Source organism: Dama dama, chromosome 10 (genome assembly GCF_033118175.1).
Source record: "Dama dama isolate Ldn47 chromosome 10, ASM3311817v1, whole genome shotgun sequence".
Lineage (NCBI taxonomy): Eukaryota > Metazoa > Chordata > Mammalia > Artiodactyla > Cervidae > Dama > Dama dama.
The window spans coordinates 4339154-4353994 of NC_083690.1; the positions used below are offsets into that span (position 1 = coordinate 4339154).

Genomic DNA, 14841 nt, shown 5'->3' on the forward strand with positions numbered 1-14841 from the left:
GTTTGGGGACGGCAGAAGAGTTGCCCTGAGTACAGGAGTCACCTGGTTTAGGCACAGAAGTGGCCAGCATCAGAAGGAGCTCCTGCAGGTGGCCCCTTGGGCTGGGTTTGGGGTGACCACTATGGAAGGGGCTGCCCTTTGAGCCCAGTCCCTCCCCCACCCCAGGGGGCACTGTCTGCCTCAGCGACGCCCTGGGCCAGCAGCCCCAGGCTCCCAGCCGGCTCCAACGCCCACCCGCCCGGCGGCCCTCTCTCTTGGTGCACAGACAGCCAGGCCCTGCCTGCTGGGTTCTGAAGAGAACCCTTGGGGTTGGATTCGGGAGCTCTCACATCTAAAGCAAGAAAAGCACCCTCAGGACAGCAAAGTCCCTCTGGCTGGTGGTCCTTGGTGGCTGCTCTCCCTCACAGTCTGCCATGTACCCTCATCTCTGTGGTCTGGAATGTGTCTGTGGTGCTGAAAGACCATTCACAGACCATTGACACATTTTCCTAAAAACAAAACAAACAAACAAAAAAACCCAAAACCCAGGTAACCATAGGGGTTCATTTGGGATTTGAACCCAGGACCTCCCACGCCCAAAGCAAAAACCATACCCCTAGACCAACAAGCCACCATAACCTTACTGACTGTCCTTGGTGTCAACCACTTCCTCCTCTCTCCTCTCCCTCACGCAATTTGGGTGGTCCCCCCAGATCCTCCCTCCCCTGAGGGAAGGGGGCCTTGTGGCTGGAGGATCTGCCTTACTCTCCAGAGAGGAATGAGATCGACACTGTGGGTTTCAGAAGCTGGGGGGGGGGGTCACCTCTCCACCAACCCACTGCCTCTGGGCCCTCCCTCTGGCCCAGCCCAGTTACAGGGACCGCATGGGGGTTCCCTGTGAGACCCAAACTTGAGACCAACTGGCCAAGTCTCACCCTACAGGAAGGGGGACTAGGGTCCAGGGCAGACCCTGGGTCTCCTGGACTGGGCTCCCAAAGCCCCCGTGTGGCTCTAGGTGCCTTTCCTTCCTTATTCCAGAAACTGACTGGGAAGGAAGAAGGTGGCCCTGGCTGGACACTGTGTCACACCACCTGGGTACCAGGTTTCCCCTCCAGGCTTGCAGCAGGTCTCCTGGGTCATTCTGGTTCAGGCCACATGGTCTGCCCTAAAGCAGGGTGTAGGATAGGGTGGGGTGGGTGGTGTATATGAGGGGCAGGGGTCACGGGGCCAAGATTCATCCTCAAGAGCTCTCACAGGCCCTGGGGACTCACCCCAAGACCACTGTAGATAAGAACGCCTTGTGCCACCCATCTCTAGTGAGCGTGATCCTCAGGACACTGTCCTCAGTCTGCAGGAGGGTCCCGATCTTCCCGCCCCACAGGAGGAGGGACGGTTGGGAGAAACTTGGGTTCTGATCCCATATCTGGGAAGCAAGAAGGCAATTTCATGGGGCCGCCTCCTGTGTGCGGGGTCCCAGGATCATGCATGGGGCTTCAGGAGCCCACGCACTGACCTCCCAGCGCTGCACGCGCCCACCTTGCCTCCGTCTGTCCGTCTGGGTCAGCCTCCCCTTTCCCCCCTTCCCTCGCCACCCTAGGCAAGTATCTGCATTTCAGTCAAGGCCGTCCTGCCTTCTCACAGCCTTCAAACCTGAGGCTCCTTGGCAGTTTCTCAAGTAAACTGGAAGGGGCCAAGCTGTGCACAGCGGGGACCTACACAGGGGTGGTTCCTTCAAAGATAAAAGATGAAAGAGCCGCCCGGCTAGCTCAGTCGGTAGAGCATGAGACTCTTAATCTCAGGGTCGTGGGTTCGAGCCCCACGTTGGGCGTAGCTTTTGTTAAGCTGTGGTGAGGGAGTTCAGAGTCTTCTGTGGCAAGCAAGCATTCACAGAATCCTAGCCACACCAATCACAAGACCCTGGGACCAAATTTCAAGACCTCAACCTAGGAAAAGGAAAGGGCAACTCACTCCAGTATTCTTGCCTAGGAAACCCACGGCCCAAGGCGCCTGGCCGGCTACAGTCCAGAGTCAGAAAGAGTCCCACACGACTGAGCAGCTAAGCAACAATGACGACCTAGGGTCGGGGAGAAAGCATGGAACTTTCATAAAGAAGGAGACGGGAAAGATCTTCATTTTGTGATGGTTTGATCTTTTGGAGGTACCTGCTGGCTGGGGACAGACTCCCAACCCCAGGGCCAGCTCATTCCTAGAGGGAATAAACAGTTTGCAAACCAACAAATTTCTAGTCCACACACTGAGTCATCTCTTTATATAACTTTCACACACCAGGCCAATATTTCCCCTGGCCCGAATCACCCAGGGCTTGATCACCCAGCCTCCACACCCTAAAACCCACTGAACTGTTCAAATGAGCCAGCCACTGTTGACCCCATCCTGCCTTACTTTTCCCATGGAAGGGATTTGCCCAGAACCGCAGGAGGCTCCCAAGGTGGTCATCTCCCACCCTGCGGGGCTTTGGGGATCAGCAGCGGGATCCGCCACCCTTCTCCCGTGCCCAGGCTGGCAGCCCTGGGGCCAGGTGCATAAGGCCCAACTGTCCCCTCCTTCCCCTGATCCTCCTCTTCTGGAGGTTCTAGGGCACAGGCCCCACCTTAGCGGGTCGGCGCCTGCTTGATGCCAGCCCCCTGTGTCTGCCTGCTTCTTAGCCACAATCCACAGCCCCACGATGTCAGCCTGAGGCTCGGGGTCCCCTGGACAGTGGGTGCTCGTCCTGTAAAATGCCCTCCCGCTCATCCAAGCCTCTGGTTCCCACCCCCCACGCCCCCATGTTTCTGCTGCTCACTCTCCTAGGGCGGGGATCAATCCCCCTGTGGTCCAGGAATCAGTCCTTCCTGATCCTGGCTTAGCGGACCTCTCTTTCTACCCCTGCTGGCCTGGGTTTCCTGGGTCTCCCCGCCGCAATTCCAGTGCCCCTCTGCCAGTCTACTTCGAAATAAACCTGACTCTAGCAAGGATGGGAATAGTTGTGCAGTGTTGAAAGGTCTCTCTTAGGGGTGGCTCGTTGGTCTAGGGGTATGATTCTCGCTTCGGGTGCGAGAGGTCCCGGGTTCAAATCCCGGACGAGCCCATTTCCAGTTTACCCATTGTTTTAGATCGGAGAGTCCGGGAGATCTTTCCCAACTGGACATGGATTTCTTCCGGCTGGGAAGACTCGATCCAAACAAAATAAGAGGTCTGATAACTTGTTGAAATGATACTTTAGATATATTGGTTTAGTTAAAATATACTATACTTAATTTTACCTTTTTATTACTATTTTTAAAATCTGTGGGAATTCCCTGGTGGTCCAGTGGTTAATCAAGATTCGCCGTTTTCATTGCTGGAGTCTCGGGTTGATCCCCAATAGAGTAGCTAAGATCCGACATGTTAAATAGAAATTTGATAGAAGGCATTCTTCTTTTGATCCAGAATTCAAAATTCTTCCACTGCATACGTTGGCCATTGGAAGGGAGGCGTGTGTGTGTGTTTTAGTTGCTTGGTCGCGTCCAACTCTTTGCAACCCCATGGACCATAGCCTACTAGGTTCCTCCATCCATGGAATTTTCCAGGCAAGAGTACTGGAGTGGGTTGCCATTTCATATATATATATATATATGAAGTATTTACATTGTTGTAGGGCAGAAACCAACACAACATTGTTAAGCAGATATCCTCCAATCAAAAAATAAAGAAAAAATATATTTGCCAACTTTTGGTTTAGCTGATTGAATTTCTTACCTGGCAACTTGGAACCCCATGTATGTGTTCTACTGGACAAGATGGAAGCTGCAGCCGTTTATAATCCAACCTTGAAGGTTCTACAGTGTCACTTAGGCCCCACATTATTATATGAAGAAGTCACAGTCACAGTTCACTGAGATTCAAGTGGGGTCAGTCCAAAGACCCCCACTCCTCATTGCAAAGTGTCGAATAATTTGTGGTCATTAAAAAAGAAAAAGAAAAAAGCTTTATTCAGACTCACAGATACTTAGAGAAAAAGCCAGTGGCTACCAGTGGGGAGATGCAACGGGGTAAGTGGCACATGGCGTAAGGGATTAATAGGTAGAAACAATTATGTACAAAATAAGCTACAATGACATACTGTACCACACAGGGAATAAAGCCAATTTTTCTAGTAACTATGAATGAAGTATAATCTTTAAAATTGTGAATATTGTACACCTGTAACATATAATATTGTACATCAATTATACTTCAATTTTTAAGTTTTGATATAATAGAGTGTAACACATTTAAAGTACACAATTTCATACATTTTGACCTTTGTGTACTCCCAAACCATCACCAGAGTCAAAATAATGAACAAATTCATCATCCTCAACATTTTTCTCATGGCTTTGTTATCTCTTCCTTCTACCCCTCAAACACCAGTTTGCTGAGAGTTTTTAAAATCAGGAATGGAGGTTGGACTTATCAAGTGCCTTTACTGCATGTATTGAGATGATCATATGGTCTTTTTCAGTCTATAAAAAGTACATTGATTTTTAAATGTAAACATTCTAGATAGCTTGAAGACATATCAGAGCATTAAAGATCTTGCTCCTCTGTAACGTCCCTTACCCCCTAGCCAGCTCCCTTCCTTCCTCACTTTTACCGGTGTAAAGAAATACCGTCCTCCAACTTTGGGGGTCCTAGAAGGTGCAGCTCTCAGGGATGTGGTCGACAACGGTTTTTGCTGACAGAAGCCACCCCAGCATACAGATGCCAAAATGTAACCGATTACCCCGGGTGGGACTCGAACCCACAATCCCTGGCTTAGGAGGCCAGTGCCTTCTCCATTAGGCCACCGGGGCGTGCTCCCTAGGCGCTCACTTCCTGTCCAGGACCCGCCCCTTCTACATTTCCTGCGCGAGACTTCTGTTCCAGCATTTTGCTGCGCTGGGTCCTTTGTTTAGGGCCAAGCACAGGCTTAGGATACAGGCATCCTTGTGCCCGGTCCCCTAGGGTCCCAGGGCCGCCCAAGTCCCCTCGTGCCTGGTGAGGATGGAGGAGGGAGTCGGGGTGGAGGTGGAAGCCTCCCTGCGCCTGTATCGCCGAACCCCGGACCCTAGAACACCAAGCCTAACCTCACCCTCCCCTTCGGGGTATCGGCACAGAAACTTCCCCCAGGTCCCCTCTCTCGGAGCAGAGAATTCCGCCTCTGCCCTAGATTGGGGAGTGGGGGGAACGGAGGAGGGGAGAGGGGGCGGTGTCAGGGCGACTGAGGACCAGAATGCGTCATCTTCCTTCTGGCTCTTTGGTTTAAGGGTACGGTGCTGGCCTTGGGGGCGACCGTCACGCCAGCCTTGGGCAGGAGGGGTAAGCCAGGAAAGCGCCAGGAGGAGGGGATCCATCGCCTCTCCCCCTTTTTAGTGCCCGGCACAGGGAAGGCGGTGGCTACAGAGTTTTCCTGCCGGAAGAAGTGTCCCTCACCCTCTGCTCCCCTCACCTGGAGGCTTAGGGGGACCGCGGGACCCGGATGGGACCTGTGGACTAGGACCGAGTTGGGGAAGGAGATGAGGGAGTCCAGAACCTCTGCATTCGTCCTCTGAGCCGCGTGCGGCACCTTATCCCACAACAACGCCCTTGGGGCATGGACCCGGGACCGATCTGGGATGATGCTAAGGAAGAAAGGAGGTCGCAGCTTCTTGCACTCCGGGCGTCCAGGCTGCGGGCTCTGCGACCCCAGACCACAAATCGCCCCCACCGGAGCAAAGGGGACCAGGTTTGTCTGCTGTCTGCTGTGGACTGGGGACCCGACTTTCCTTTGCGGACCTAGAACTTGTGCCACGAGTGGGAGACAGCAGTCCGCGATTCAGGGCCTGTAACCTCGGCGGGAGGTAGAAGATGGGGAAAAAAGGCGGGTAGGAGCAGCTGGCCAGTCACCTGGGCTCCGCCCATCCTCGCAACGCCCGGCTAGCTCAGTCGGTAGAGCATGAGACTCTTAATCTCAGGGTCGTGGGTTCGAGCCCCACGTTGGGCGGGTTTCCTATTTTGGGGGGCCCCTGTCGCTTGCATAGGCTTTTCAATAACTCCGAATCCGGTTTGGAGAGATCTTCCTGAGAAAGGGCTTCCCTGGTGGCTCAGCTGGTAAAGAATCCACCTGTAATGTGGGTAGACCTGAGTTCTATCCCTGGGTTGGGAAGATCCCCTGGAGAAGGGGACAGTTTATGGCTCCAGTATTCTTGCCGGAGAATTCCAAGGACTGTATAGTCCATGGAGGGTCCCAAAGAGTCAGACAGGACTAAGCAACTTTCACTTTTCTGAGAAAACAAACACAAAGTCCTAGTCACCTTATCCTATGAGGAGGAAGAGAGAACCCTGATTTGGGGTGTGATTTTCCCCTCAGGAGACATCCTTGGCGGAGGGAGCAGGGAGGGTGTGTCTTAAACAAGAAAAGACAGAGCCAGGCCTGGAGGGGTGCCCACCCTATGGCTGGGGTGTACGTTCTGCTCCCCTGCTGACTGGGGGGTCTCCGTGCCTCAGTTATACTCTTTGTTGGCTTTGGGTGGGTCCTTAGGGCCCCTGGCCACCTCACACCAAGTGAGACTCACATCCTACCCTTCTCTACAGGACAGATTCAAATCCTGGACAAGCCCTTCCCTTGCCCTCAGGACACTTTTGCGGTGTGCCTGGAATGATAGACTCTGATTCCACATGCTTTTACTTTATGATGGAGAGCAAAGGGGTTGAGACAGGAGGGGGTAAGTAGTGACAGGGGGTCCTGGGGTCTGAGCCCTGCCCTCCTGCCTTGTCCTGGGTATCACTTTGGGACACTGGACTGATCCATATCCGTTACACACACACATCCGTACTTACCTGCACAGACTCTGTCCCTGAACCTCAGTTTCAGGAGAACTCTAATAACCTTGTAGAGATCTAGGAAATCTCCACAGCCAAGTGGCTGGTGGTCTGGGGTTTTGAGCCTCCCTCTAGGTGTGAGTGGTCCAGGATACAAATCCCAGGCATTTCTTCTAGGGTTGGGGAAGGGCTATAGGACCAGGCTCTTCTATTCCCCATCTGGACTTCACAGATCTGGACCCACCAAGCCAGGGCTCTCAAGGGCCTCTCAAGGGCCCCATCTGTAGAGTGGGGATAATAGCAGCTCATGCCTCAAAGATTTGTTTGGGATATTAAGTTACTTAATTTTTTGGTAAAGCATTTAGAACAGTGTCTGAAGACTGCAGAACTAACTCTTGCCTGAGCTTCCATCCTGTCTGCCCACCCCAGGCCACATCCCTGAGCCAGGCAACTCTGGGCTGCTGGAAGCACTGGTTTTCTCCCTGAGGCCCCTCCCAGTTCCCTGCGCCCCCTCTTGCCCCTGTACCTCACACTCTTCCACCCCACTTTGGGCAGAAACCTGGAGTCTTGTCCCAGATGGCAGCCTCTAGCTATGGATCCTGAGAGTTTCTATCAGTGATCCGACTGGACTCAGAGTCAGTCAGGGCCCAGCAAAATATTTTGGCAGAAGGAACCCATGGGTCAGGCCTACTTTCCATCGCCCTGAGGCAGGAGATGTGTCCTCATATTCCTGGCGCCACCTCAAGCTGATGCACCCATGTCCTCTGGCCTCATGGTGGGGACCGGAGTCAACATGTGGGCCTCAGGCTGTGTCAAGGCCCAGAGAAAGACTGGATTCAACTCAGCACCAGGCAACATCCGGGATCTCAGGCTGCATCTGACGTTGGGGGTTCGGGTTGAGGGCTATGTGTGCAACTGAAAATACCCATGATCTGAAGCAGACCCTGGCCATCATCCTGAGCCCAGACGTGGCTTTAACAGATAGTTGGTAACAGCGACTAGGGGGGCCATCCTCATTTGGGGCCGAGTGTCCATCTACACATTGGGAGACCATCATCCCCCGCGGGTCTGCCCTGAGTTCTGTCCGTGCGGCAGGGCTTCTGGGGACCACTGAACCACCAGCCAACCAACCATCCATCCGTCAGTGCCGAGCCTCACCCCAACCCCGCACAGCTCCTCCCGTGCCTGAGAACACCACAGATTCTAGGCAGTCTAGACACTCAGAATGCCCAGAGAGGACTCCATGTCCCCGCTGACCCCGAGCCTGCCCCCTCCTGTCATTTGGAGTGGTCCATAGCCAGTCACGTTCAGAAATTTGGTGGCAGGTAGCAAAGTGCAGCTGCCCAGCTAGCTTAATCTCAGGGTCCTCATAAGTTTGAGTCCCACGTTGGGCGATTTTCTCATTGCCTTTTTTTTTTTTTTTGCTGTCTGTTGTGGGTTCCTGTCACACGTGAGCTAGTTTTCTACTCCCAGCTGTCCACTCCCGACTAAAAAGGGCCCTGTTCGAGGCTCAGTGAGCAGAAACACATAAATTCCTGATCACCATAGGCAGCTATGCTGGGTCCTGCCCTCAATGTCATCCTCTCCTTTGAGCATTTGGGCCTCTCCTGGGGGCTTGTAGACTCCCATTTGTGGAAGGCGAGGGGAGTAGGGAGCTCAGGACAAAGCCAGAACCAATGCCTGTTAAGGGTGACAAGCCCCCAAAATTAAGAAGTGTGAAGTGTGAATAAAAAGTGTGAATTCCCTAGGCTGCTCCGGGAATTTGACCTTTTTCTCCTAATGGAGACTCCTAGTGGCTCATCTGGTAAAGAATCCGCCTGCTATGCAGGAGACCTAGGTTCGTCTCCCTGGGTTGGGAAGATCCCTTGGAGAAGGGAATGGCTTATGGATCCAGTATTCTGGCCTGGAGAATTCCACGGATTGTATAGTCCATGGGGGTCACAAAGAGTCGGACACACCTGAGCGACTTTCACTCACGCCTGGACCAGTGAGCCTTCCCAGGGAACCTCCTCCTCCTCTTGTTTAGAGATAGTGCTCTGTTTGGGGGAGAATTTGGTTCAGGTGTCATCAAATAGAGGGATAAAGGGTTGTTCCGGTAGTTTCAGAGTCTGCTTTGCCTCAGGCCCAAGCACCCCTGATAGGTCCTGGAGAGAGCCGCCTGTGGGCGAGGTGTAGGGCTGGAGTCAACGGCAGCCACTTGAGGCCAGGTGGGTGGGTGGCTTCAGGGACCTCCCAAGAATGGAGAGCTACAGCTTGCCAGTCTCCCTCCATCTCCCACAGCAGGAGGAGCCAATGAACTAACCCTCCGTCTGAGGCCGGAGTTCGGCTGCGAACCTGCGACCTCGCGAACCCACAGAGCCGGTTTCGCAGGTGCGCACGCTGACAACTGAGCTACAGCGGCAAGCTTCCCGGGAGTCACCTGCAGAGGGTCGGGGGGAGGGGTGAGAGGTGTGTGTCGGCTCGTTGGTCTAGGGGTATGATTCTCGCTTTGGGTGCGAGAGGTCCCGGGTTCAAATCCCGGACGAGCCCGTCCTTTTTCTTTAAGAGGAGGACTGAAGACCGACCTGGTGGAAGCGTCGGGGAGACGCAAGTCGCGCCTAGGGTATCTGAGGTCAGGACTGCTGCTGTCCGGCCGGATCAGCCAGTAAAACAAAGCGACTCTCACAGTCAGCCTCGGGGGTTGGGGGCTACACGTCCGAAAAGCACTTTCTTGATTTTGATCTGCGGGGGCGGGAGCGGGGAGCCGAGCCAGGAGAAGCGAGAGCAGCGCCGGAGGCCGAGGCGGAGGCGGTGTCCCCTCCGTGCACTCCGCCGGCCATGGGGCCACGTCTTGGGGGTTCTGTCGCCCCCAAAGCGAGCGTCCCAGAGATAGCGGCTCCGGGACCCTCCGCGCCCCCGCCCGCTCTCGAGCGCTCCCCACCTGCCCGCGCGCCCCGGAGTCCCTCGCCGGCTTCGTCCGGCGGGTCCCCTGCGCTCGCGGCTGCGAGGAGGTCTGCGAAGTGACTGATGAGCGGCGCGGGGACGGAGGCCGGCCGCCCTTCCTGGTCCGCGGCTCTCTGTCGTCCGAGGGCGGAGGGGAGGCGGCGCGGACCCCGGACTGTCGGAGCGCAGGGGCTTCTGTACGTTTTGCTGCCCGGGAGCGCTGGGTTTTCTCCGCGCGCATCATTCCTGGAACCCCGCAGTTCCCCGTAGGTCTGAAATTGAGGTCTCCCTTCTGCACCACCTCACTGGCGTCGCCGGTCCAGCTCCAAGACACCGCGGCATCAGAGAGGAGAGCCAAAAAACCGTAGTACGTGCGGCTCGTTGGTCTAGGGGTATGATTCTCGCTTAGGGTGCGAGAGGTCCCGGGTTCAAATCCCGGACGAGCCCTGTTTTTCTTCCCCACTTGCGAGTCTAAGGGCCCACTCTGTGCCTCCCCTTGTCGTCCTTTAAAAATTTTCATTGTGGCCCAGTAGCCAAATTGTCTCCACGAGTACCCTAACGAGCTACATTTTCAGTCCGAGTCCCAGGCACGGAAGACTGAGAGGTGTTCCCTTCGTCTGCATCAAGAGCCGGTTGCATTGTTCGCCGGTTGCAGGTCTCTGAACCGTCAAGCCTGGGCCCCACAGTCCCAGGTCAGGAGGCCAGGATATCCGCGTGCGGAGAGGTGATACGCTGCTGGCGTTTGCCTCTGGAGTCCAGCCCCGCCTCAAATCCCCATGTCCCCGTTGACCCCGGGACTTGCTCCATCCTGTCATTTGGGGCGGTCCACAGCCGTCAAGTTCCGACACCTGTCCGCAGATCGCTCCGTGCAGCCGCCCGGCTAGCTCAGTCGGTAGAGCATGAGACTCTTAATCTCAGGGTCGTGGGTTCGAGCCCCACGTTGGGCGTGGTTTTTGCTGCCTATTGTGGATTCTTGCCTCACGTGGGTTGGTCATCTGCTCCCAGCTGTCCATTCCCGATTAAAAAGTGCCCTGTTGGAGGCACAGGGTGCAGACACACACAGATTCCTGCTCAACGTAGGAAGCCAGACTGGGTCCTACCCTCGGAGTTGTCTGGTCTTTGTAGAAGATGGGCGTTTATTCGGGATAGCTAGACTCCCATTTCTGGAAGGTCAAGGGAGTAAGCAGGTCAGGACAAAGCAAGAACCAACGCCCTTTTAAGGGTCACAAGTGTTTTCCTCCTCAGGGAACACTGGTCCTAATCAAAATACAAGAAAGTGTAAAAACCTGAGCCCCTGCTCCTTCCCCTGGACCAGGGAGCCATGGCTGGAAACCGCCTTCCCCTCCTCTCGCTCAGACACGCTGCTCCGTTGGGACAGAATTGGATTCAGAAATCTAGGGTTCTTCCAGAATCTGTTTTCCTCACTTTCTCAGGAGGCCCAGGCACCCCCGTACCCCCGCCCCCTACCCCATCGGTCCCCGTGTGAGACCGACTGCAGGAGAGGTGTTCTGGGCGGCGACTCTCCTGCCTTAATTTGAGGCCAGAACTGAGCAGAGCTGCAGCTGCGGGGTCTCCCTCCAGCTCCGGCCGCAAGAGGAGCGGATAATCCAATCGTCTGTCTGCAACCGGAATTCGGCTGCGAACCCTCGACCTCACGAACGCCCAAGAGCCGGTTTCGCAGGTGCGCACGCTGACAACTGAGCTACAGCGGCAAGCTTCCCAGGAGTCACCTGCAGAGGGACGGGGGGAGGGGTAGGAGGTGTGTGTCGGCTCGTTGGTCTAGGGGTATGATTCTCGCTTTGGGTGCGAGAGGTCCCGGGTTCAAATCCCGGACGAGCCCGTTCTTTTTCTTTAAGAGGACTGAAGACCGACCTGGTGGAAGCGTCAAGGAGACGCAAGGCGCGCCTTAGGCCATCTGAGGCCAGGACCGCTGCTGTCCGGCCGGATCAGTCGGTAGAAAAAAACGACTCTCACAGTCAGCTTCGGGGGTTGGGGGCTACACGTCCGAAAGGCGCCTTCTAGGTTTTGATATGCGATCTGCGAGGGCGGGAGCGGGGAGCCGAGCCGGGAGAAGCGCGAGCAGTGCCGGAGGCCGAGGCGGAGGCGGTGTCCCCTCCCTGCACTCCTCCGGCCACGGGGGCCACGTCTTGGGGGTTCTGTCGCCCCCAAAGCGAGCGTCCCAGAGATAGCGGCTCCGGGACCCTCCGCGCCCCCGCCCGCTCTCGAGCGCTCCCCACCTGCCCGCGCACCCCGGAGTCCCTCGCCGGCTTTGTCCAGCGGGTCCCCTGCGCTCGCGGCTGCGAGGAGGTCTGCGAAGTGACTGATGAGCGGCGCGGGGACGGAGGCCGGCCGCCCTTCCTGGTCCGCGGCTCTCTGTCGTCCGAGGGCGGAGGGGAGGCGGCGCGGACCCCGGACTGTCGGAGCGCAGGGGCTTCTGTACGTTTTGCTGCCCGGGAGCGCTGGGTTTTCTCCGCGCGCATCATTCCTGGAACCCCGCAGTTCCCCGTGGGTCTGAAATTGGGGTCTCCCTTCTGCACCACCTCACTGGCGTCGCCGGTCCAGCTCCAAGACACCGCGGCATCAGAGAGGAGAGCCAAAAACCCTAGTGTGTGCGGCTCGTTGGTCTAGGGGTATGATTCTCGCTTAGGGTGCGAGAGGTCCCGGGTTCAAATCCCGGACGAGCCCTGTTTTTCTTCCCCACTTGCGAGTCTAAGGGCCCACTCTGTGCCTCCCCTTGTCGTCCTTTAAAAATTTTCATTGTGGCCCAGTAGCCAAATTGTCTCCACGAGTACCCTAACGAGCTACATTTTCAGTCCGAGTCCCAGGCACGGAAGACTGAGAGGTGTTCCCTTCGTCTGCATCAAGAGCCGGTTGCATTGTTCGCCGGTTGCAGGTCTCTGAACCGTCAAGCCTGGGCCCCACAGTCCCAGGTCAGGAGGCCAGGATGTCCGCTTGCCGAGAGGTGATGCGCTGCTGGCGTTTGCTTCCGGAGTCCAGCCCCGCCTCAAATCCAGTCACTCCATGTTCCCGCTGACCCCGTGACTTGCTCCATCCTGTCATTTGGGGCGGTCCACAGCCGTCAAATTCCGACACCTGTCCGCAGATCGCTCCGTGCAGCCGCCCGGCTAGCTCAGTCGGTAGAGCATGAGACTCTTAATCTCAGGGTCGTGGGTTCGAGCCCCACGTTGGGCGATGCTTTTGCAGCCTATTGTGGATTCCAATCCACTTGGGTTTGTCTTCTGCTCCCAGCTGTCCATTCCCAGCTAAAAAGTCCCCTGTTGGAGACACAAACAAATTCCTGCTCACTATTGATGTTTTCAAAATGTGTTGTTGGAGAAGACTCTTGAGAGTCCCTTGCACAACGAGATCAAACCAGTCCATCCTAAAGGAAATCAAACCGGAATATTCATTGAAAGGACTGATGCTGAAGCTCTAATACTTTGGCCACCAAGAGGCAACTCATTGGAAAAGACTCTGATGTTGGGAAAGATTGAGGGCAGGAGGAGAAGGGGGTGGCAGAGGATGATGGTTAGATGGCATCATTGACTCCATTACCATGAGTTTGAGCAAACTCTGGGAGTTGGTGATGGACAGGGAGGCCTGGTGTGCTGAAGTCTATGGGGTCGCAATGAGTCAGACACGACTGATTGAACAACAGTGGAAGCCACACTGGGTCCTGCCCTCCTCGTTGTCCGCTTGTCTGCTTCTTGTAGCGGTTGGGTCTCTCACCGGGGCTTGTAGACTCCTGTTCCTGGAAGGTCAAGGAAGTAAGCAGGTCAGGACAAGTAAAGAATCAACGTCCTTTAAGGGTCACAAGGGTTTTCCTCCTCAGGGAACACTGGTCCCAATTAAAATACAAGAAAGTGTAAAAACCTGAGCATTTCCTCCTTCTCCAGGCACCAAATGGAGACTCCGCCCCCTGGACCAGGGAGCCATCGTCGGAAACCGCCCCCTCCTCCTCCTCCCGCTCAGACACCGTGCTCCATTGGGGCAGATTTGGATTCAGGTGTCGATCAAGTAGAGGAATATACGGTTCTTCCAGAATCTGTTTTGCCCGTTTCCCTCACTCAGGCCCAGGTACCCCCGGGTCGGTTACTAGGTGAGGCCTCTTGCCGGCGAGGTGTTCTGGGCGCGGAGTCTCCTGCCTCCATTTGAGGCCAGAACTGAGCAGAGCTGCAGTTGCGGGGTCTCCTCCAGTTCCCGCCCCACGAGGAGCAGATAATCCAACCGTCCCTCTGAAACTGGACTGCAGCTACGAACCTGTGACCTGGGGTTTGCAAGTGAGGACACGGACAACTGAACTTTGGCGGCGAGCTTCACCGGAATCACCTGCGGAAGGACCGGGGGAAGAGAAGGAACGAGGTATGTGTGGCTCGTTGGTCTAGGGGTATGATTCTCGCTTTGGGTGCGAGAGGTCCCGGGTTCAAATCCCGGACGAGCCCTGTTTTTCTTCCCCAGTTGGAGGTCTCAGGGCCCACTCTGCGCCTCCCACTGTCGTTTTAAAATTTTCATTGAGACCCAGTAGCCAAAGTGTCTCCCTGAATCTCCTAACAAGCTACTTTGTCAATCTGTGCTGGAGGAAGGAAAACGCAAGACAGAGATGTTCCCTTCCTCCGCAACGGGAGCCTGTTCTTCGCCGGTGGCAGGTCTCAGAACCGTCAAGCCTGGATCCGAGGTCCTCGGTCAGGAGGCCAAAGCATCGGCGTGGGGAGAGGCGACGAGCTGCTGGCGTTTGCAGCCTGAGCCCACCCCCACCTCAAATCCAGGCACTCCACTTACCCACTAACCCTGGTACCTGCTCCATCCTGTCGTTTAGGGCGGTCCACAGCCCGTCAACTTCGGAAACCTGGCCACAGTCGCCTGCCCCCAGCCGCCCGGCTAGCTCAGTCGGTAGAGCATGAGACTCTTAATCTCAGGGTCGTGGGTTCGAGCCCCACGCTGGGCGTGGATTTTTGCTGCCTGTTGTGAATTCCAGTGCCACGTGTGTTGGTTTTCTGCTCCCAGCTGTCCATTCCCGACTAAAAAGTGCCCTGTTGGAGGCACAGGGTGCAGACACACACAGATTCCTGCTTACCGTGGGAAACCACGCTGAGCCCTGCCCTCGCGCTGTCTGCTCCTTGTAAGGGTTGGGCCTCTCAC

At 55.8% G+C, this 14841-nt stretch overlaps 12 non-coding genes across 12 annotated transcripts; 11 read left to right on the plus strand and 1 right to left on the minus strand.

Moving 5' to 3' along the window:
* The first annotated feature begins 1734 nt into the window (after nucleotides 1-1734).
* Nucleotides 1735-1807, plus strand: TRNAK-CUU (transfer RNA lysine (anticodon CUU)). Its single transcript has one exon. It is a non-coding gene; the product is annotated as a tRNA-Lys (tRNA).
* A 1188-nt stretch (nucleotides 1808-2995) lies between these two features.
* On the plus strand, nucleotides 2996-3067 carry TRNAP-CGG (transfer RNA proline (anticodon CGG)). Its single transcript has one exon. It is a non-coding gene; the product is annotated as a tRNA-Pro (tRNA).
* A 1653-nt stretch (nucleotides 3068-4720) lies between these two features.
* TRNAR-CCU (transfer RNA arginine (anticodon CCU)) lies at nucleotides 4721-4793 on the minus strand. Its single transcript has one exon. It is a non-coding gene; the product is annotated as a tRNA-Arg (tRNA).
* Nucleotides 4794-5889: 1096 nt separating this feature from the next.
* TRNAK-CUU (transfer RNA lysine (anticodon CUU)) lies at nucleotides 5890-5962 on the plus strand. Its single transcript has one exon. It is a non-coding gene; the product is annotated as a tRNA-Lys (tRNA).
* Nucleotides 5963-9237: 3275 nt separating this feature from the next.
* TRNAP-UGG (transfer RNA proline (anticodon UGG)) lies at nucleotides 9238-9309 on the plus strand. Its single transcript has one exon. It is a non-coding gene; the product is annotated as a tRNA-Pro (tRNA).
* A 768-nt stretch (nucleotides 9310-10077) lies between these two features.
* TRNAP-AGG (transfer RNA proline (anticodon AGG)) lies at nucleotides 10078-10149 on the plus strand. The gene has a single exon. It is a non-coding gene; the product is annotated as a tRNA-Pro (tRNA).
* Nucleotides 10150-10576: 427 nt separating this feature from the next.
* On the plus strand, nucleotides 10577-10649 carry TRNAK-CUU (transfer RNA lysine (anticodon CUU)). Its single transcript has one exon. It is a non-coding gene; the product is annotated as a tRNA-Lys (tRNA).
* An 821-nt stretch (nucleotides 10650-11470) lies between these two features.
* Nucleotides 11471-11542, plus strand: TRNAP-UGG (transfer RNA proline (anticodon UGG)). Its single transcript has one exon. It is a non-coding gene; the product is annotated as a tRNA-Pro (tRNA).
* A 773-nt stretch (nucleotides 11543-12315) lies between these two features.
* Nucleotides 12316-12387, plus strand: TRNAP-AGG (transfer RNA proline (anticodon AGG)). Its single transcript has one exon. It is a non-coding gene; the product is annotated as a tRNA-Pro (tRNA).
* A 434-nt stretch (nucleotides 12388-12821) lies between these two features.
* On the plus strand, nucleotides 12822-12894 carry TRNAK-CUU (transfer RNA lysine (anticodon CUU)). The gene has a single exon. It is a non-coding gene; the product is annotated as a tRNA-Lys (tRNA).
* A 1178-nt stretch (nucleotides 12895-14072) lies between these two features.
* On the plus strand, nucleotides 14073-14144 carry TRNAP-UGG (transfer RNA proline (anticodon UGG)). Its single transcript has one exon. It is a non-coding gene; the product is annotated as a tRNA-Pro (tRNA).
* A 430-nt stretch (nucleotides 14145-14574) lies between these two features.
* Nucleotides 14575-14647, plus strand: TRNAK-CUU (transfer RNA lysine (anticodon CUU)). The gene has a single exon. It is a non-coding gene; the product is annotated as a tRNA-Lys (tRNA).
* The last annotated feature ends 194 nt before the right edge of the window (nucleotides 14648-14841 follow it).